This window comes from Callithrix jacchus, chromosome 6 (assembly GCF_049354715.1).
Source record: "Callithrix jacchus isolate 240 chromosome 6, calJac240_pri, whole genome shotgun sequence".
In the NCBI taxonomy this organism is placed as follows: domain Eukaryota; kingdom Metazoa; phylum Chordata; class Mammalia; order Primates; family Cebidae; genus Callithrix; species Callithrix jacchus.
Window position 1 is genome coordinate 97,217,565 of NC_133507.1, and position 23,212 is coordinate 97,240,776.

Consider the following 23,212-nt stretch of genomic DNA (forward strand, 5'->3'; position numbering starts at 1 on the left):
TCCCTGATAAGAATGTCTGACGTTATTTTTTATCATGGTTTCTAGCAGTCACAGCTCAGAAGGAAAGAGCAGCTACAATATTGGCTTGCTGCTTGAGTCTTTCCTAACACTAATTGCCTCTGGACAAGGCACAGCAATTCTCCTTCCCAATACATATGGCACCAAGGTTGTTAGTAGTCCTTCATTTTGCTTCATAGATAGCAACATGACTTAGAGAACAAATGGACTCCCATGGCAGGAAGGGTGAGTATAGTTGTTTCTTCATTTTTATTTGTTGTGGAATTGGGTTAAAATTCTTTAAACAGGTGGTAGAACTAACACTTTCATAAATATTGGAACTCGTTGCTGTATACATCAATCTGTAAGCTGCACTAACTCAGTGTGAAAGATGAATATAATTTATGTGTGGTAATAAACAGCAGCAGCTCCCTGGATAGTCCAGATCCATTTTATAGAGTTGAAACATACTTGCTTTTTGTTTGTAATTAAAACTGAAAGAGTTTTTTATTAATTATTGCTCACACTTCAGTGATTCTCTGAATATTTCCAGGGCCTCTGGTGATGACTGCCAGGCAGGTGAGGATCAACGTGAAATAATGTGCATATATAAGCACACTTTTGATAACTGAAAGCTTTCATGTGCTCAACTGAAGTTCAAACACCTTGGAACGACATGGCAGAACAAACAAGTTCTCAAAACGCTGTGGGTGTAGGATTTTGCCAAGGTCAAACTGAGTTTATTACTCAATGGCTCAGTGGTTTCAACTTGAGTCTCTGATAAAATAAGCATAGTGGATGATTCATCCCTTGGAAAGCTCTGTTCTACTCAGTCCCATCTCTGGTATAACATCCAAAAGTCTAGTGTCCAAAAAAAAGCTGGTGAGTTTGAATATGGTGCTTGCTGTCAAGTCAGCCAGTGGCTCCTGATTCAGCAACCCAGACTTATTTGATGGGTTGTGCATGCTGGCTTCTGTTCTGAGAGGACTGTAGACTCAGTTCTCTGCTGAGAACATTTTCTGAAAGGCAATCAAAATATGGAAGCTAAGTGTCAGTTTTAGACGCTGTTGCCTTATAAGAGTGTCATCGTACATCAGTATTATGATTCAGTAATACACGTGATCCCTCCATGTTCTTGGGACATTATAGTGAGCTAGATACTCTCAACGCTGAATTAAATTACCTTGTTTGTATTTGAGTGTAATGGGCCTTTCTGAGTATATATAAGAGTTTGGGGGGGAAAAGAAACTATTTATAGACTTGAATAAACAGATATAAAAACAAAAATAAATTTATTCCATTTTAAGCTTATTAAGGGAAGGAAGCTATGTCTCCATTTATTTACTCCGTAAGCATCTGAGTACTTGAGATGTTCTTGCCATTGTTCTAGGTTCTGAAAATATAAAGAAAAAACAACAAAAACTATAACAATACAGTTGTAGTCACTGCCTTTAAGGAGTTCACCATCTATGGGGAATATAGAAACAAAGACACATAATTATACTGTTTTTAAAGTCATATAATACAGTCACATGTCACTTAATAATGAGAATGTGTTCTGAGAAATGCGTCATTAGGCTATTTTGTCATTGTGCAGACTCATAGAGTGTACTTACACAGCCTAGATGATACGGCTTCCTATACACCTAAGCTGTATGGTGTCGCCTATTGTGCCCACGTCACAAACCTTAGTTTACAGCGTGTTACATTGCTAAATTCTGTAGGCAATGGCAACACACTCATAAGTATTTATATGTCAAAAATATTTAAATATAAAAAAGATACAGTAAATATATAATCTTAGGGGACCACCATCGAATATGTGGTCTTTCATTGACCCAAATGTTCTTATGCCACGCATAACTATCGTTGTAGTTGAGATGTAACTTGAGATGTAACTGAGATGAACAGCAAGACGGTAACCCATCAGTGTGTGTTTGTGGGATGGGGTGAGTTGGTGAGTTTTACAGACAGAGAAGATAGCATGATAAGGGAAGGGAGTAAGAAAGCCTAATTGGCAAAGGGACATTGTAACCCCCTCTGTGTTGCTGTAATAGCAATCTTGGGTTCCCAATTCATTCTAGCGGGGGCTGGAGAATTGGGAGGGGCCAGATCTTGGATGGCATGGTGTGCCATGGTAAGCACCTTAAACTTCACTTGTGAGTGACAGAAAGCTGTGACCTGATTCCATTTTCCCTGAGACAGTTTACTCTGGTGATTCTGGTGAAGATTAGGCTGTAGCTAGCAACACTAGAGGCATGGAGACCCATCAGCAGCCATAAAAATAGTGAGGGCCTAGATTGGGGCACGATGTTTTTGAGATAACAGTAGCTTTAGAGGATGTGGGAGTGCAGGGAGTGGGAGTGGGAGTGCAGGGAAGAGGGCTGGGAAGCAAGATTTCCCAGATTTCAAACTTGGGTGGCCAGAAGGACTGAAGGGCCACCAAAAGGAGAGAGAAAGAGAACTCAGTGGGAAATTAAAACATTCCATTTTGACATATGGATCTGACTTGTTCATGGGTCACTCAAGCCAGCATGTCTAATATGTAGTCAGATATGCTATCATCTAAGTCACAGGGTAGATGTCTGGACTCAAGACTCAGACTTGGGGATGTGAGGGTGATCTGGCTGTGATATCTGTACCCCATTGACTGCCAGGGTTGATTCAGCTGATCCGGATGCCTAGGCGGGTGTCCCCTTCCCTCCTCACTACTCCATGTGCGTCCCTCCTGAAGCTGCACTGTGGGTTGAAGAGGACAGCCTTCCAGTAGAAGAGGACTGTTCTTTCATCCAAGATATCTGAGTGGCCATGCTATACTGCTAGAACCTCCAAATAAGCTCCCAAGATTGAGCCTTGAGGGTCCTCAGAAAGCAGATGGTAGTTGGCACAATTGGAAAAGTATAGGTGGGAAGAACAGAAGGGCCAAGGATAGAAATATTCAGAACATCAACATCAAAGAAGGATCTATCTTTAGTGAGGCATTCCAATGCCCAACACCATGCTTGGTACATACGAAATTCTTAATTAATAAAAATGAGTATGTTACCAATAAATATATTCTGAATGTGTCGATGAAAATTAAAAGGTACAGTCAGGTAAACAAGTTCTAAGGCAATGGTTCTTGCCCCTGAATGCACACTGGAATCACTGAAGATCCTTTATAAATTATCCATGACCAAGCCCCACTCCCAGAGATCTGCCTTAATTTTTGGGGGATGGAGCCTAGACACAGGTAACGGGGTTCACAACCACACACACGCTTATACATAGGTGTCTATTTTGAATTCCAAAAGTGACTCTAATGTGCAGCGAGGGTTAAGAACCACTATTTGAGGGGAAATTAGAGGCTGATGAAAAAGTTGATGAGATGGCAGTGCTGGCTGGGGGGATGAGGAAGGAGCCAAGAGAAAACCGAGGAATGTCATCGTTTTAGAAAAAGGGGGAAATTAAGATTAGAAGGAGCATTTTCTATAAGAAGCCAGGCAAAGATCTTAGCCTAAGAAAGCATTAGATCTGAGGAGCTGGATTAAAAGAAGGAACTAGAGTGGAAATGGGCCTGCATTTCTCCAGGGTATGGGGTTATGTGTAGGAAGTTTTATGTCCTCCCTTGTGTGCACATAATAGGCACATTCATCAGGAGAGTCAAGGAGCTAGTCATCACTGGATGGCACCCAGAAGACTCCCAGAGGCTAAAATAGTCTCTGATTTTCAAATAGAACCCACTGGAAGGAGTCTTTCTTGTCTTAGGGCCTGAAGGATACCAAGCATGGACTTGTCCATGAACAGGCATGGACCACAGTGGGCCTGGAGGTCTGGGATCACAGCTATTGTGCCAGGAATTGCCTATGGGACACAGCGTAATTTCTTTTCCTGTTTCTTTTGCATAGGTGAGTGTTACCATGTGAATATTATCTGCCATCTTTAGTTGTGGGTATATGTTGGAAGTGGGGTTGGAGGCTGCTTCAGTGCTGGGGAGTCAATTGGGATGCTTCAATTTTCCAAAGACAGAACTGTTCTAATCAAGACATTACTTAGGTGGCCTGGAAGCTGTACTCTTGGCTCAATGTATTCTGAAGGTTCATTTCAGTTTCCGGATTCTATTACCGAAGGAACAAACCACTAGATGGCCACTCAGAAAAAGCACAGTAACCGTGTGAAAAGAGTTTAGTTCATTGCTCAGCATTGGAGTTTTCTGGCATATGAGAGGGAGGGAAAGAGGCAGAGGGAGAGGAAGGGAAGGGCGAGCTCACAGGCCTGCCCCCACATGAATGTATGCACAAGCCAAGATTATACTTTGTAATTATTTTAACTACCATAAAAACACTGTGATCCACTTGGCTGTGGCCCAAGTTAGAAATAGGTGGATCATTTAGTACAGTTAATTATCAGCTTTGGTTGTCAGAAATTGCTTCAAGACTATGATATGGAGCAAGAGAACACTGTGTTCTCTGCTCTTCCAGGTTGAGTATCTAATACATACCAAAACGTTAGGAACTTTTCTCTGGTTTGTTCTGTTGCTAACAGTTCGCAGGGGTAGTCATTATCCCTTACCTGGGACTAACTCAGGTACCTATGCACTTGGCATCTCTGCCTCAAATTATGAGGTGTGGCATCTAGATGGGAGAATCAGTCTGATATAACAAGACACAAGATATCATGGCAAGACATCTGAACCCAGAGAAGTGGCTTAGCCTGGATCTGAGGATATGTGCATCTTCCAAGAAAACACCATTTTGCAAGGGTATGCAGGTGGACTTTTAAATGACTAAAATAGCCAACAAGGGACTTTCCCTTGGTAATCTTAGAATGCAGTCACTCTTACATATGCCTGGAAGCTGTGGATAATTATTTAAGCATAAGCATTGGCTTATGCTTAAACCCAGGCTTTTATTTGTTCATTCTTTCATTCATTCAGTTCCATGTTTATTGGGTGTCTACTGTGTGTTGCCTTTGATAAGACACTGTGAGTAAAATGATGAGCTAAAGAGGACAAAGATTCTAGCATCCGTCCTGCTTTCATGAACTCCACAGACTACAGAGAATGAGGTAGTAAGTAAAGAGACAGACATTGATTATATAATGCTCCAGTGAATCTCTAATTATTAACAGATGAAAGTCTCCTAAGAAAACAAATGCTTATTCATGAGAGAGTAAATGCTTACCTGTGAGAAGTAACCTACTCAGTGGAATCTGAAAAGGCTTTTTGGAAGCAGTGAATTTGGAGCTGAGACTTGAAGGCTGCAGACGGATCCAGAAAGAGGAGGTAGCATTTGTAAAGGCCCAGCAGTCAGGGGAATTGTGAGGAGTTGGGGGACTGAGAGGGGACCAGTGTGGTGTGCAGAGAGTTAGGGGAGAGTTAAGGGGCAAGGCAGGAGAGGTAGACGGGGTCAGATCCTATAGGGACTTGATTATCATGTTAAGACCAATGAGAAGGTATTGAATGGTTTTAAGTGAAGATAAATGACATATAATTCTGATTTGCAAAAAGTTACTCTAGGTACCATGTGGTGAACAGATTAGAGGGAGGGACATAATAAATGTGAGAAGATCAGTTAACAAGCCATTGCAGAAGACTAAGCAAGAGGTGGCAGTACTTAAGACTATCATAGTAATGGGTAAGGTATAGAGAAGAGGATGATCCCCAAGATATCTAAGAATATAATTGATGGTTCATTGCATTTGAGATTGAGGAAGAGGCAGGAGAGAAGGATAACTCAGGCTTCAGCCCTGCATAATTTTTTGAATAGTTGTTTTAGTCAAAGACAACTATTAGACGAGGAAGAGTGGGTTTATTGTTGTTCTGGCATGGATATGCTGTGCAAATCATGTGTTGGATTTTGAATGTGTTAAATTGGGGTACCTTGGGGAGATGTAAGAACACAAGACTCTCAGAAGTAACTGAGCAAGGCCACTGGAGAAGCCTTCCCCTTTGTGGCTTACCCAAACTTCAGCACAGAGCTCCCTGGTGGCTGGCTATAGCCTCTTACCAAGGAGCATGGTCCGCCACTACATGAGCTTGGTTTTTCCCCAGAGCTAGGGATGATGTGGTTCTCTGTTTCTGAATCTGCATGCATGTTTCTATCCAGTTTATCCTGCCAGTGACCACTGTAGCTTCAGGGGCCAGTTGGTATAATGGGAGAAATCTTGGATAGATAGGCATTGATTCCGACCTGGGTTCTGCCAGAATTAGCTATGGAACTTGGCCATTGTGGTTTCTTTAGATCGATATTTCCTCCTGTGTAAGAGAAGCAGTTGAACTAGATAGTCTATAAGAGTCCTCCTGGCTCTAATGTTCATTGATTCTAATTTCTAATCTTTGCCTCCACTAAACAAATAGTTTGAGAAATGGTGAATATATACTTTTCTCAACATAGGGAGTAGTTCTTGGCTATTTTGAATCTCTCATGTTTGGCTTACCCACCCACAGAGGACTTAAATCACTCATCTTTTATTTATCATCTCTTAATCAGGTTATTTATCATATCCAGCAGTTTTTAAATAGGGATGCTAGAAATGTTTCTTCTTAAGTGCACCTTTGATCTGTGAGCCACGGGTGCCTGTGATATCCACTGAGAAGGATTCTGGTGCTGCATCTTGGGTGGGATAAGAAAACACCATCAATGTTTGATGATATCCATCCTTGGTATCAAATGGGGACTGGCTGCACCCTGAATGCCATGCCTTGTCATCCTCATTCTGAGATCTGGCCTTCCATTAGCCCTGCCAATATGTGAGCACTACCTGATGGTTAAAACAAGTAATTGCAGGATTCTACTTTCCTAGACTTGTTCTGGAGCTGACATTTTTGACTACCTTTTATTGTGTTGTTATGAGATAAGAGGGGGTCAAATATATGTCTGGTTAATTTTGTTCAATAGGTAACATTGTTTAGCACTTCCTGCAGTATATGTAAAATGTCTACTTTTTATTTTTAAATGGACAGTCTGATGAAAATAAATCTTCCTTTGTAGGTTGAGGATCATGCAAAACTCAGGGGTTAGTCTTCTAAACTAGTGTTTCTCCAAGTTAATGTGCAAACATATTACCTAGGGATCTTGTTAAAACCCAGGTTCCTGGACTTTACTTCTGGGTACTTTGGTTCAGTAGGTCTGGTTGGAACCTGAGATCCTGACAAGGTGTTTGCCTGGCAGCACATAATAGCAAAGGTCTAAACAACACTCATCATTGTACAGACAACATGGAGATGGATAATTAGAGCTGAATGGTTGGAAGTTAGACAAGACCCTAAAGCTACTTAGAATGGAAAAATACTACTGTTCCCTAAATTCTTGATATAAATTTATTTTTATCTGATTTGCTCCAGTTTTCTATGAGTAGAATGTCAGGGGGAAAATACTGGTTGATTGAGGTATTTGGTTCATTATATTCCAAAAAAGTAGTTTTATTGAGCTCCTAAAATACTCAATATATACCAGAAATATAGTTAGTTATTTGTAACTTAAAAAAATTCCAATTGTTTTGTTTTACTAAAAAATAATCACTATAAAAAATTTAGACAATGCAGAAATGCATAAAATAGAAAACGCAAAAATAATCTTCTCCCAAACTCTACCCTTTAGATTTAATAACACTGTTAAGCAGTTTGAATAGGTTGGTGTGTGCCCTTTTAGACTTTTTCCTATACTAAGATAAATCTTATTCATCTGTCTTTCTGCACATAAATATACAAGTAAATACCAAAGAGGGGATAAATAAATATCTTTTTTTTTCTAAAAGCAGAAATTTGCATTTATGTCCCACAGGATGAGATTCAAAGGGGTCAAAAGTAATTTTCCCCCCTCTCTCATATTCAGCATTCTGCTTTTTGACAGTTATATATTGTAAGAGTCTAAACGTCGTTCCAGTTATATACATACATCTATTCACCTGCTGGTATTTTAGTTGTGTTGGGCTACTTTCCTTCATCTGACTATAAATCCCAATTTTTATTATTTACATCTCACAGAATACCTTATACAAGGATGAGTATGAAATCCCTGATGAATAAACGACAGCTGCATTGTGCTGCACTTTGAAATGTGTTGACATTACCTTGGATCATTTTCTCAGATCTGAGATGTAATAGTACTAAGGTTTTTCATTGATTCCACAAGTGTCTACCAAAAACCTACTATGTGCCAGGCGTTGAGAATCCATCTGTACCAGGTACTAAGGATAGAAAAGTGAATAAATGGGAAGGCCATGGTTCCTGTCCACATGGAGCTGACAATTCAAGCTAAGATACAGGCATGGAATGTTTTACTGCATACTTGTCCTAGAAAGATGGGACTTGGTACTTCGTGAATTTTTAAGGAAAACAAGAAAATCCTGGTAACTTTCCTCCCTTCACTTGACATAAAATGAGACCATCGCTATCCCTGAGATTTCTCTAGCTTTGGCTGGAATCCAGATTGAACACATCTGGGGTTCAGATGCTGGGTGGGGTAGTCCAGAAAATGATGCTCTCTTTGAGAATGATTCAAAGGACATGCAAGGACAAGACAGGAGGTTATTATTATTTTGAATCGCGAGGTATGTACTCGGGATTTACTGGAAATGAGGTGAGCTTTGTTAATTTATTTGTTAGAGCAGTGAAGTGTGAAATAATGTTTTCTGACCAATGCAAAGGTGGAATGTGAATTCATGCTGTAAATTCAACTAATGTTATATGTAAACCTGTTTTGCATTAGCCACTATTGGTGTATTATGTAAATAGAGTTCTATTATTATACAAAAACTACCATTATTGACAAGGCAGCTCTTAATGGCATGGTTACGTTATCTGGATATTGAGAGCACCAGGATTTATTCTTCTGTGGCATAAGTTACTTTATTACTAGGATTTCTTATAAAGCTCATTTATTGAAAGAATTAGAAACAAATTGCCCACATACACATTGGCAGGATAAGCTCCTTAACAAATCACCACTCCACAATCACTCCAGATTTTCCAGGCTTCTGGAAAAATACTCTTACAAACTTTTATCAGAAGAGTGAAGACTGTATAGGTTTTACATTTAATATGTGATAATCTTCTGACAACAGTTAAGCAGCACTTAATGAAGCTAGCCTCTCTGCAATTAAGATGTTCTGAATTGGGGTGAGACAGAACGGAGAAGGTTTCCTTCTTTTCAATTAATTTCCTACGTGGCAGATGCTGCTTTCCCTTTGATACCCTTTCCTTGGCTGCGGGATGCTCCCCAACTGCTGCTATTATAGTTAGACTTGGGAAGGAAGGTGGGCAGGTTAATTACACCTGCTACACTTCAACCCCACACCCCACCTGAGATTTGCACACCATGGAAGGAGCAATTGGATGCAAAACTTGGCAGATAGAAGCTAAGAAGTTGGATGCAGTTTCTCCAAACTGGCTATCCTGAGAAAATTTGATAGTCTACACAATTGTTCAGATTTTTTAGTGTTTGTAATTTATCTAAGAAGCAGGAAAAGAAATCTGTGAGAGTATCATATATAGGGTGTTTTTTTTTTTTCAGAGTTAGCCTTAGAATGTTTTTTCAGTCCATGGACTTGCTTTATCTTATCTCTTTGGTCTAGCCCAGACTTTTGTAAACTTCATGCATTTGGATATAACCTTAATGATGTGTTCATATCCTAGTAGGATCTGTGCTGTCACTTACCATTTTTGTCAACTTTTTAAAACTTAGCATACAAATCATGAGGCTAATAAGTTAGTTTATTTTTTATTTTCTTCTAATATATATAGACATCAGTACCTACTTGTTAAGGTATATTTTTATAGGGATTATCTAATCTTCCACAAAAGCCAGTGGTTCATATAACGCACCTGGGAAGCCCTGCTTCCTTCCAAGCTTGTCCTCACTTGTGACTGCCACTGTTTGGTATGGGTTGTGAGAGCAGCCCTGGCACCAGCCAATTAGTCTGCTCCCTGTATGGATCAGGGCTTTTCCTGGTCTCATAACACCAAGGCCAGTCTGGGGCTTAGCCCTGAGCTGGCTCCATCCCTAGCCTGGTAAGTAAATGAAAATGAGCCTAGTTTTCACTTCCTTTTTCTGAGTCCCTACCTCATGTGTTATGTGTTCTTTTGAACACTGAGATTCTACTACCTTTGTTCTAAATGTCACACTGCTTTCCGCATAGTAGGTGGTCTCTGCATTATTTTCAGGCAAATAAGGGGGCCACTGGAAGCCTAACTAGGCAAAAATCAACCAAAGATGCTACTTAAACCCATTTTTCTAAATTCATTTTGCTCTACCTTAGAGCTTTTGAAGTGAAATGCCTTTGTTGGGTGTTTTCCCCTGGCTTTTCCTCCTAGAATTTTTTTGTCCAGTTTGAGGAATAGTAATGGGAATAGTTTATTCCATTGTACTTGCTTAATGAGGTCTAAGAAATGTGGTTGTTGGCCAAATTATTTTGCAGCATTCACCAAGAATTCAAGAAGTTTACTGTGTCATTTTTACTATGCTTATTCCAGCTTATATGCTCTTCAGAATCCACTGATACACATAATAATTTGAAACTTTGGCCAATCTCAAATAATTTATATTTGGCTTTGAAATGAGGAGTAATACAGTTTGGCATTTTTTGGCAGATATTCTATTTGGATTATGTATCATGTTGGCAGTATTAACCTAAAATAAGAAATAATAGATATATATGGGTGTCTGGTGGATGGCTAGAGATGAATGAGAGAGTCAATTTTATAGGGAAAAAATGCAAGGACTCAGTAAAACAGGACAGGGCACTCATCTGGAAGAATTTTCTTTTGTATATTAGTTTTCCCTAATACATTTTATGCAGGGAACTCCAAAAGCATTACCTCTTATACCTCAGACATTTTTTTCCTGCCCACAAATGAACACAATATTCACAATTTCTTTTAGACCTCTCTACAGAGCAGTAACCGTTATATGTACTCACCTAAAAAGGAATCCAAGTTCCCTATGGGAATGGGATATACCAGCCACAGCGTCCCCTTTCTGTCACACAGGTACCACTGGCAATGTCTAGTGCTGCTGTGGCTCAGTTCCTAACAATTATGTTATTCTGCCTTTCATATTTCTAGTCCCAGTATGATCAAGATGGGAAATGACAAAAGATGAGATTGGAAAGATATACACAGCCCAGATGCTCTGGTTTTTATTTTGTAGACAGGGGAAAGTCACCAGAAGGGTTTTCGCAGAGGTATGCAGTGACCAATTCTGTGTTTTAGGAAGATCACCCAGCCTGCAGTTTGGGTAAATGGGAGCAGGGTTGAGACCCAAGCCAGGCACAGTGATGAGGAATTCATTGTCACGGTCTCAGTGAAAGCTGATAAAGGCAGAGTGGAATGACAGTGGCTATGAGGATGGAAAGAAGGGGCAATAAGTATATGTAGAATGTAGAAGTAAATGAACTTGGTGGCATGAGGACTCTGGCAAATGGGGGAGAAGGAGGAGTCAAGAATGACTCCCAGATTCTCAGTTTGCATGAGTGGCTTAATGGTGATGCCACACTGACATGGTTTTAGTTGGGTTTGAACACACTGAGTTTCTGCTGTTAGTCAACATTTACTGGAATTTGTTTCCAATTTCTGATACCATTGTCTTCACAAGTGTATCAATTTTGTTAAGTTTGAATATTCTGAATTTGAGATGACAGCCGTCATGTATTAGAGTTAGTTCCTCATTTCTGACACCTAAGTCTTCATAAATTCATTCATTCTTTCTTTCAATACATGCCTGTTGAATATTAATTGTACCTGTGCCTAATTCTGTTGCCCAGTCCCTCTTGATGCTGCCACCATACTTCTGTTTCCCGTACACCTAGCCAGGTATTTGGTCCTGCCAGAGCTGGCTTCCTTGACGTGAATTTATTGTACTCACTCTGAAGCCCTCTCTTTCCTTCATACACCGATCTTTCAGACGTTGGACCCATTTTCCATTTTGGACTTTCTGTATCCATTTATACACCTACTCTTAAAAATATTGACTTCATCAATGTTCATCAATGATAGACTGGATAAAGAAAATGTGGTACATACATACCATGGAATACTATTTAGCCATTAAAAAGGAATGAGATAGTTTCATTTGTAGGGACATGGATGAAGCTGGAGGCCATTATCCTTAGCAAACTAACTCAGTAACAAAAAACCAAATACCTCATGTTCTCACTTACAAGTGGGAGCCAAAGGATCGAAAACCTGTGGACACGAGGAGGAGAACAGTGCACACTAGTGCCTACCAGAGGGCAGAGGGTGGGAAGAGAGAGAAGATCAGGAAAAATAATGAATAGTACTAGGCTTAATACCTGTGTGATGAAATAACCTGTACAACAAACTCTCACGATACACATTTACCTATGTAACAAACCTGTACATCCTCCACATGTACCCGTTAACTTAAAGGTTAAAAAAAAATGGCTTTTATCCAGTTTGGGTTATTATCCAGTTTTTTTTTTTTAATTTAAATTTAGTCTAGATTTATTTCATATGGCTCATGTCACAGTTCTGATCATCCCTAGCCCACTTTGTTTTCTCATGACATTACTAACACCCTAGAAGAATACTAAAAGAATGTAATTTTCTTGGAACATAACCAACTATGGTGACTAAATTCTAAAATGCTGAAGAAGGACAAGATTGTGGGGAGAAGTATGTTTGTTTTTGTATTGACCACTTCAAATGATAGTAGAAGTTGGAACAGGGGAATTTTCAACCTGGAAAGAGTCTATTTTAAGGAGGTGTTCCATTGCCAGATAAGCACTGCTTCCCACCGTCATCTTCAGGGCTTGGCCGTGCATCCCCATTGTAAGAAAAGCTCAGGGACAGACTGACTGATTACTTTTCCAGTTGTGAGGCTTTTACTGTAATGTACTTTGAAGATGCCTCTCCTTTCTCTGAAGACCAACAGATCAGAGAAAAGTAGGCTTTATTTATTTATTTGATTGTTTTCTGCTTTTGGTAGACTTTTTTGAGAGCAGTTTTAAGTTCACAGCAGAATTAAGCAGAAGGTACAAAGATGTCCCACATGCCCACTGCCCTACACATGCATTTCTCCCCATCATCAACATTCCCCACCAAAGTGGTGCATTTGTTTCAGTTGAACCTACATTGACACGTCACGGTCACCCAAAGTTCACAGTTACATTAGGGTTCATTCTTGTCCATGAGCTGGACAAATGTATCATGACATATATTCATTATTATAATAGAGTAGTTTCACTGCTCTAAAAATCTTCTGTGCTCAGTCCTCTCTCTTTATCCTCTGGAAAACACTGAGTTTTCATCTTCTCTATTGTTTTTCCTTTTCCAGAGTGTCATATAGTCGAAGTCATACAGTATTTTCCTTTTCTAGAGTGTCATATAGTCAGAATCATACAAAACTTTTCAGATTGGCTTATTTCACTTAGTACTATGCATTTATGTTTCCTTTACTCTTTTCATGGCTTGATAGCCCATTTATTTATAGTGCTGAGTAACATTTCATTGTCTGGGATGTACCACCGTTTATCCATTCACCTATAGAGAAACATTTTGGTTGCTTCCAAGTTTGGGCAATTATAAATAAAGCTGCTGTAAACATCCATGTGCAGGTTTTGGTATGAACATAAGTTTTCAGTTTCTTTGGGTAAATGCCCAGGAGTGTGATTGCCCCTAACTATCCTACATGTAGGATTTTACACTTCCGTGTTTTACATTTAAATCTGTTTCAGTTAGTTAGTTTCAGTTAGTTTTTGTGAAGGTTGTAAGGTCTGTGTCTAGATTCACTTTTTGGCATGTGGATGTCTATTTGTTCTGGCACCATTTACGGGAAAGACTATCTTTTCTCCATTGCATTTCCTTTGCTTCTGTGTCAAAGATCAGTTAACTGTATTTATATGGGTCTGTTTCAGTGCTTTCTATTCTGTTCCATTAATCTATTTGTCTATTCTTTCACCAGTACCAGAAGGTCCTGATTACGGTAGCCAGGTAGTGCATTTTGAAGTCAGGTAGTCTCAGTTCTCCAACTCAGTTCTTCAGCTCCTTCAATATTTTTCACTATTCTGGGTCTTTTGTGCCTCCATATAAATTTTAGAGTTAGTTTGTCAATATGCACAAAATAACTTGCTGGGATTTTGATTGGGATTGCATTGAATATATGGATCAGGTTTGGAAGAACTGATAATTTGACAATCACTATTCAGTCTTTTTATCCATAAACATGAAATATCTCTCTGTTTAGCTCTTTGATTTCTTTCATCAAAGTTGTAGTTTTGGCCAGGTATGGTGGCTCACTCCTGTAATCCCAGAACTTTGGGAGGCTAAGGTGGGTGGATCACTTGAGGTCAGGAGTTCAAGACCAGCCTGACGAACATGGTGAAACCCCATCTCTACTAAAAATGCAAAAATTAACCAGGCATGATGGCCGAACCTATAGTTCCAGCTACTCGGAAGGCTGAGGCACAAGACTTGCTTAAAGTTGGGAGGAAAATGTTGTAGTGAGCTGAGGTGATGCCACTGCTCTCCAGCCTGGGCAACAGAGTGAGACTCTGTCATCCTCCAAACAAAAAAAAGATACATATATTTTCCAAATATACACCTAAATATTTTATTTCCCTTCTGAAGAAATGTTTGCATTAGAATCACCTCCACTGAAACATCTGAGTACCACTGACCTGAGATACGATTATGTTGCTATTCTCCTGTAGTCCAAGTGGATTCTGTAAAGAAGATGCTGATATTGGAGTGAAGGATGTAACCCAGAAGGTGCCTGTCATAGTAACTAGTCAAGGATAAGGAGGTTCTGAGTTAGAGTGACTGCAGTAGGTTTGAAAAGAAATGGGCGTGTTGGCAGATGTTTGAAAGGAAAAGTAACCATTAGCTAAAATGTACTCATTCTATAAGAGGTGGAAATCTGGGTCCTAAATTCTCTCACTACTCAGTTGTTCTCAAACAGGGTCTAGGAATAGGTATTCATTTAAACCATTACCAAGGTGCTTTTGGTCAGCGAACCCTCAAATAACGCTGAAGTTGGAGACAAGCCTCAAAGGTGTTCCCAAGGACAACAGCCTTTGAATCCAAGAAAAACGTTGTTGACACTGACAGAAATGACTAAGCCAGTGGACAAAGGAAAAAGAAACATGGGATTTGGAATAGGCTTGCAGTGATGAGTTGTTGAGAAAGAACCTTCTAGTCAGTAGGAAACAGGGAGCTGATCATTTTATTAAGTCTCTTACAGGCTTAAAATCCCACAGAGTTCTGTTTTTCCCATGGGATAAAATCCATTCCTTAATGTAGCATTTGAAGGCTTCTAGAAAGGATCGACCTGCCTTCACACAACATTGTCCATTATTCTATAAGGAGCCCTTGAAGGCAGTCCCAGTAGTCTCCTCACTGACCCCAAACCAGCCATATACTTTTCCGTCATCACTGTCTTTGATCATAATAGTTGACCTTCTGATAGACTTTCTTTCCCGAGCTCTCCATATATGAATCTCACCCATCCTTGAGGACAACTCAAATCTCATGTCCTTTGCCAGAAACAACAGGACTGTCTTTCTTTTCTAGTGATCGTTCTGCATCTTTTCAATCATTTGGCCATAAAACTTTCATTTATCTTCTAGTATAGGAGGACATTTCTTACTAAACTGTATTATCCCTTACAGAATCTTATATAATGATAATCTTGTAAATATTTCAGGGCACAGTTGCATATGGGCATTTGCTGAAGTTGTACAACTCTACGAATCTGTGATTAGACAATGTAAAAGAAAACAGGGTTAGGATGGCAACAAGTAATTTGAGGAGGAAGCCCAGAAAGGAAATACTGAGGGGTGGAGGTAGAACCAGGTAGGGGAAGCACATTAGCAGCCCAGAAAAGAAAAAAAATTGAGAAGGAAGGAGTGAGTCCCATTCTTCATTGATTCAGAGGTTAAACCACATGTGGGTGAGAACATATATTATTTTTGTAATAAAACAGAGGATGTACAAACTTTACATAGCAGATTGTATATGAAAGAACTCACTCTTCCATTGAGAGTTGAAGAAATATTTATAGGGTGCTTACTCTGTGCCAGACACTGTGAATATTATCTGGTGATATTACACACAAATTTGTTTCTAACTTCTGAAGTGGACATCATTACATTCTCTGTGCCCCTGGGTGCCATGCGAAAACCATGAGTTATGTTATTTCACATGGCATTAAGGAGCACATGGCATTCACTTTTATGGAAATCTAAATATGCACAGATGTCTGATTGTGCTTCTCAGCTAGGGATTTAACTACAAAACAGGGGCTACCTTTTTTCTCAGCTCCCACATGCTTTGACTATATGGTGGAGTATGGACATTCTTTTTTTTTTTTGAGATGGAGTTTCGTTCTTGTTACCCAGGCTGGAGTGCAATGGCGCAATCTCGGCTCACTGCAACCTCCGCCTCCTGGGTTCAGGCAATTCTCCTGCCTCAGCCTCCTGAGTAGCTGGGATTACAGGCACGCGCCACCATGCCCAGCTAATTTTTTGTATTTTTAGTAGAGACGGGGTTTCACCATGTTGACCAGGATTGTCTCGATCTCTTGACCTCATGATCCACCCGCCTTGGCCTCCCAAAGTGCTGGGATTACAGGCGTGAGCCACCGCGCTCGGCCCGGGCGTTCTTTTTAAAACAGTGGCTTAAAAGAATCCAATTGGCAAGAAGTGAGAGTCCGATGTTCAATCCATGACTGATGGTTTATTGTACAAAGATTTGTTGATGCAAACCCAGCAGATTCTCTGTTATTTGGGACCTGAGGTCTTAGCTGATTAGAGACAACTACTTCCGTTTTGAGCTGCACATAGATGTTTGTAGACCCTGCTTCTTATTTCCTGCCTGAGACCCCATGTAGAGAAGCAAAAAATTAATGTTTTACCAAGCAGGTGACTGAGACCCTTTTCCTTTCCGTAGTCTCAATTTGCTTAGGAGGCATATTATGAAACTTGGCAAATTTGCTTGAACGAATCTCATTTGTAACTTTCAGGTCAATAAGCATTTTATACATTCGAAGACCTGCAACACTCACTTTGTCATATCCCATAACTTCTAAGCAGGGCTCTCCCTGGAGAAGAGTGATCCAAAGGAAATCTAATCCTTCAAGTCTTGCGTAGAATATATTTGGGGATGGGGGGCGGTGGGGGACACCTGAAGAACAAGTCTATCTTAAAGATCAGGTATTTTTATTTAAAAAAATGCAAAAGAATGCAAACTTTTTAAATTGGCTTCATTAGCTTCTGCGAATTGCATACACATTAACAGGATTTTATTATTAATTCTTCTAATTTGTTTATACTAAGCTTTGAAAGGGTTCTTATTTTCTTGAGCCTAGCTATGCATTGATGAGACTCATTAAGCATAATGGAATCTGGCAATTTATCACTCAGATTTAAATCCTTTTTCCACATAACCTCCATTTACCCTTTATATTTAGAGGCATCTTGTTGGCATCAATCAAGGGCACAGTATAATTTCCCCAGATTTCTCAGTAACAGAATCTCTGTGTAGCTGAGCATGTCCTTCCTATCCTTCCTCATATCCACATTTACATGAAGACTCAATTCTTTGGGTTCAAGTGAAGTTGTAAAAAGTACACAGAGTCAAGCTGCTTGTGTAAATGCAATGTTGCCTTTTCTATCATTTCTTTCCCAAGCTCTTTCTGGTTATATTTCTTCACTTGAGCCTTGTTCTTTAGGGAACTATCAGAAATCAATGCCCTTTACAAATGCTAAACGGCTCTTTCTTGTTGTGAATGGAACATTAGCCACCTAAGGTCTCCTGTCTTCCCCGTCATGACTAATAGGATTGTAATTTCATCAAGGTCTCCAGTGACATAAAAAACCATACCAGTTACACATTAAGTGGATTTGGATGTCACCTGATCTCTGAAATGAAATTCAAAGCACTGTCTGTTTAAAGGTTCAGAGGCAATGGGGTCCCAGCTAAACCAGCCATTCTGACCCACCCAAGGTGTCTCCGACAGGACAGATGGAATGAAGATAAATCATTTCTTAAAAAACACTGCAAGCAAAATATAGAATGCCTAAGCAGACACAGGGAAGATGTAACTACTTGTATCTTTGTCCATTCTCTTTATTTATAACTTTTCTTTTTTCTCGCACAAATAAATCAAAAGAAAATGTTCAGATGCTATTTAAGCTATATAGGATCCTGTTCTTACTCGATTGTATTTGGATGAATTTTGCTTGTTTATAAAATCGTTTTCCTATAATTAGTATTGACTTGTCTGGCTTCCATATTTTGGAAGTTGGTATAATTGCATGAAATGAGAGAAGCATGGTTGATGCATCAGAACAGAATCAAGCCATAGTGCAAATTGAAAGTTTGAGCCTAACCCCTTGGCATTAGTACTCAAGCCTACATGTCTAAACAGTTATAACTTTAATGAATAAGAGCACTTAGTGTTCTGTTTACTCTGTGCTCTCCCTTCTAAAATGTGAATCTCATCTTAAACAATATGTCTCTGTCAGGTAATCACCGTTTTCAGAGATATCTATTCCAAACCTTGCCTTCTTTGTGACTCAGCCTTCTGTTTCTACCTCTAATCCCGATTCCTTGTGCATTTCCATTGCCCAAAGTCAGACGTCACTTCTATAGTTCTGCACCTGACATCCACAACATCACCCTCCCCTGCCCGTCTGCCCTAAATGCCACTGCTGGAAAATTCATCCAGTTCAAGTGCCATTGTCCTGTGATTCCCTCGAGGAAATCTGTCCATGGCTCCCATTTCTTCCCACATCATTTCTAAACCATCCTTTTTTTTTTTTTTTCATTTTCAAAGCCTTCCATGAACTGTGCCTACTCCAACTGTCCAGTCCTGTTCTCCAACTCTGCACATGCAGAGTCCTAATTCTACCATCCATCAGTGGTCATGCTGTCTGGATATGTCCTTGTGGAAATATCCTTCCTGATCTTAACCTTTTCAAAGCATACCCATCTTTTGCCAGTGGAGCCTTCTCTGGTACTACTAAGTTTTATCTTCTACTCCCCTGAATTCATAGAAATTTGCAATATGTGTCATGCAGTGTTATACTACATTCTTTCATTTGAGATTTAGATGATCCCCTCCCACTTCCAAAAGGAGTTGCAGCATTTACTTAAATAGATAGCATCTTGTAATGTTTGATCATTGCTTCCTAGTTATATTCCTTATCTCCTCAACTCAATCATTAGCACTTTGAAGGCAGGGGGCATCCCTCAGGCTTCATTTCAAAATGCAGCCTGGAATAATGGAGAGGACACAAGGCTTGGAGTCACAGGCCTTGAGTTCAAACATCGTTTTTCAACCAATTAGCAATGTGACTTTAGGTGAATCACTTGGGCCCCGAGGGACTAAATTACATATAAACTGCTAATAATTGCATTTTTCACCAAGAGTAAAGAGTTCTACTTTTCTGTTCAAAAATATACTTTCTCAATATTAAAAAAATACAGAAACACTTAAAAAGGAACTAAAAATCAGCAAATTTACACTGCCTAAAATTAAGCACTGTTAACATTTTGGTTATCCATTTACATAGAATATTTTTTTTTAAATCCATGTGCACACATAGGTAAGAGATCTAGCTATCTAATAACAGAAAAAGTTTTTTGGTGACTTTTCCCGCTTGTCAATATAAGGTGGACATATTTTCCCCTTCACCAGATTATTATGGCGTTGTATGAATATTAAAGTATACATAGTCCTTTTCTTGGATAATGTGTCTTAAAGAAAAGAAATATATATTGACTGCTGAAATATATGGCAGTCGTAAGGGCATATGATCTCTAATTTGTTATCTTTGATGAACTCTTTCTACATTTTGTAGGGAGTTTTGAATTTTACTCTTTGCCTTTGCAAACTAACATCCACATGTTTGACTTCAGTTTGGGAGCATCTGATTGGGCTGGGATCTCCACCTGCAACTCCTGCTGAACTCCAGCTCTGTCTTCATCATATAGGTGCACAGCCCCTGAGCCACAATCCTAACATGCAAAACACCATAAAAGTCAATTTTTATTTTTGCTTCTTTCATTTTCTTAAGGATTTGGCCCAATTCAGTTAGGGGAAAAGTCTGATATGAATTGGTATGAGGCAACTTAAATTTGTATTTAATTCATTTAGTGTGAATTTTTATTTGACTCATTTCAGAACTGTTAATGTATTTGACTGTGAGTTGCTGCCTCCACGTTTGCTGGGGGTGTTTAATAATATATGTGTTCTATATTAACTGTCTAATGAATACAAAGTATTTGGAATTCATCTGATACAAAGGGGCTTGAATAAGAGATGGTAGTCCTTTTCCAGACTTATGAGATCTATAATACTTGTAACTAAAATCAGCACTTTGTTTTTCTGGTTTGAGCTCATTTAAAACCACAACAAGAAAAAAAACAACAACTAATTGTTGGGTTAGGTAGAGCAGTGGTTTTGAAACTTGCATTTTCTTTTTTGGCTTTAGAAAGCATCTTCACAAAAAATCTTACCTAGAAAACCAATTGTAGTTGAGATGAAATTCAAGTCACTGTCATTGGAGGGGAAGCCCAGAGCTCCCGTCTGCTGGGTCCCGCCTGACCCCACCCTAAGGTCACCTCTGCTGTAGCCTTGTGAAAACAGCTGCAGAAAATTACCAATAATTTCTTGAGCTCCATGATACCAAGGAGGTCAGGTCTGCAGCCACTGTGACCCAGGCTGCTGGCCAGGCAGGGAAAGCCACCATTCCTAGGCTGGGAAGGGTTTTGTTGTTGATGCTTCTGCTGTTGTTTTGTTCTGGTTTTCTTTTATGGTCAGATGAACAAAAGCTCACATTTAGCATTTAAAAAGAATCTGTGGAAGTCCAGGTTTATTTCAAGGTTGAAGGTGTAAGACTTGAAATCACTTGTCTTAAAGTTTATCAGCCTATTGCTATTTGGGCCATTGGTGTCATTTTCAGTGTTTTTACGTGAAAAGTAAAACTGGTGAGCATAATTTCACATGTGTTATTGTAACTTTGTTTTACTATTTTCTTATAATATATTGGGCAGGTAGAAGTGTCACATGTATATGTTAAAATTTTTGCAACTTCAGATTATCCTTCAGACAGTTCTACCAATTTACTCCTCACATGATCTTTAAAGTCTCTTTAAGTTCTAATTTTAAGAGTCATGTTAAATCAAAAATAACTATTTCACAAATACTCTCTTATTAACAATGTATTATTTTTCTGGCATGTTATAATGTTTTAAGCATTGGAAAAGGTTTTACCCAAACATATTTATTTAGTTGCCAATATTTGATTCAGATATTTATTTAAGACTAGACACAGTAGCTCATGCCTATAATCCTAGCACTTTGGGAGGCCAAGTCCGGTGGATCACTTGAGGTCAGGAGTTCAAGACCAGCCTGGCAATATGGTGCAACCCCATCTCTACTAAAAATACAAAATTTAGCCATGCATAGTGGTGGGTGCCTGTAATCCCAGCTACTCGACTACTCAGGAGGCTGAGGCAGGAGAATTGCTTGAACCCAGGAGGTGGAGGTTATAGTGAGCCAAGATTGTACCACTGCACTCCAGACTGGACAACAGAGCAAGACTCTGTCTTTAAAAAAAATTTAAGATTTAAATCACCAATATTTAAAAATATGATCCAATCAATATCTAACTTTATCTTCTTATTTACTATTGATAAGAGATTTGCAAAGAAAGGTTCTCAGAATGGTCATTGTTACTCAAAGTGGTTGTCCAAAATTCAAAAACATACGACTATCAAAAACTCTGCTCACAAAACTATTTTCCCCAATTCTGCAGGTTTTTCCTTTTCAAGACAAACCATTCATTTCCCCCTATTCTTTTAGTGTGCCTTTTAAATGTGTGCTATTAGGAAAGCATCTGTAACTGAAATAAGAGCATACTGTTGAATAAGGCATTTTCTATAGAAATATTGATGGCTAACATCTTGCAAAAATATTTTGGTACAAACAGGTACACCTTTGCTGCTTTAATTACTGAAGACTTTTTTTTTCCCAAGGTGACTGAATTGTAGAGTGGACACATTTCACGTTGAATAGTTTTCAGACAATATATCCCTAACAAGAAAAATCTTGAAATTCAAAAACTTACAGAAGTCAGATCAATAAATACAAGGGAGTTTCCTTATGATCTCTGTAATTATGCCCACCTGAATAGAGCATTGGCCTTCAACGTATTCACAGCAAACTCATTGTATTCAGCTGCAATTTTGAACTAACTGTAGCTGAGCAGAGCAAGATGTGAGAAAATCAACCATCCATGTTTTCATGGGACTTATGTCTTTCAATCTTAATATACAATCAATATCTTTTATATATGTATAGGCTAAGTATAATGGCAGAATTCTAGAAAAGCCTTATTCCTAGTGCTTGTCATCCAATGAAGCTGGCTCATAGGTAGGAGAGGCAACCAGAGTCTAGCCTGGCCTACACGAGGTTTTGAATAAGTGTTTGGAGCATGATTCAAACTGTTTCGTCATATGGGGCCCAGATTCACATACACCAAGAGTTCATTTCTATCAAGCAATGTGCTTCGCCAGCTAGCAGGGAAACAGTAAGAAACAGAACTAAACTTCAGATGTCCACAGCCTCTGCTAACCGGTACTTATTTCGGTAAGTGTGCCATTGGAGAAAAACGCAGAATTGATATTTCTTTTGCTTGTGGTTCTCAGGAATTTCTTAACATAGTCAAAACTGTCATGAGGTTTTGTGTATGTTTGTGTGTGTGTGTGTTTATAGCTAGGGTACCTGTTAGTTTATTGAGTCTTCTGTCTATTAAAATAAATAATAAAGGCCAGGTATGGTGGCTTACACCTATAATCCAAGCACTTTGGAAGGCAGAGGCAGGAGGATTGCTTGAGTCTAGGAGTTCAAGACCAGTCTGGGCAATACAGTGACATCCCAATTCTACAAAAAGTTTAAAAATTAGCTGAGCATGGTGGCATGCACCTATAGTCCCAGCTACTCAGGAGACTGAGATGGATTGCTCTAGCCTGGGAGGCAGTGGCAGCAGTGAGCCAAGATCACACTACAGCACTCCAGCCTGGGTGACTCCATCTCAAAAAAAAAAAAAAAACAAAACTAAGACATAATGACCTCATGAGCTCCCCACTGTAATCCACTAGGACACAGCATCATTTCTGTGGTATTCTTGCCAAAACTGCACAGTGTTAGTCAAATTGTGAAAAAAAGAAAATCAGACCAACCCAAATTGAGAGTCATTGTACAAACTAACT

At 39.3% G+C, this 23,212-nt stretch overlaps 1 protein-coding gene across 5 annotated transcripts in view; it reads left to right on the top strand.

The window, feature by feature from the left end:
* The window catches only part of NCKAP5 (NCK associated protein 5), a 1,002,432-nt gene that overhangs the window by 278,569 nt on the left and 700,651 nt on the right, over positions 1-23,212 (top strand). The gene's annotated exons all lie outside the window — the stretch shown is intronic.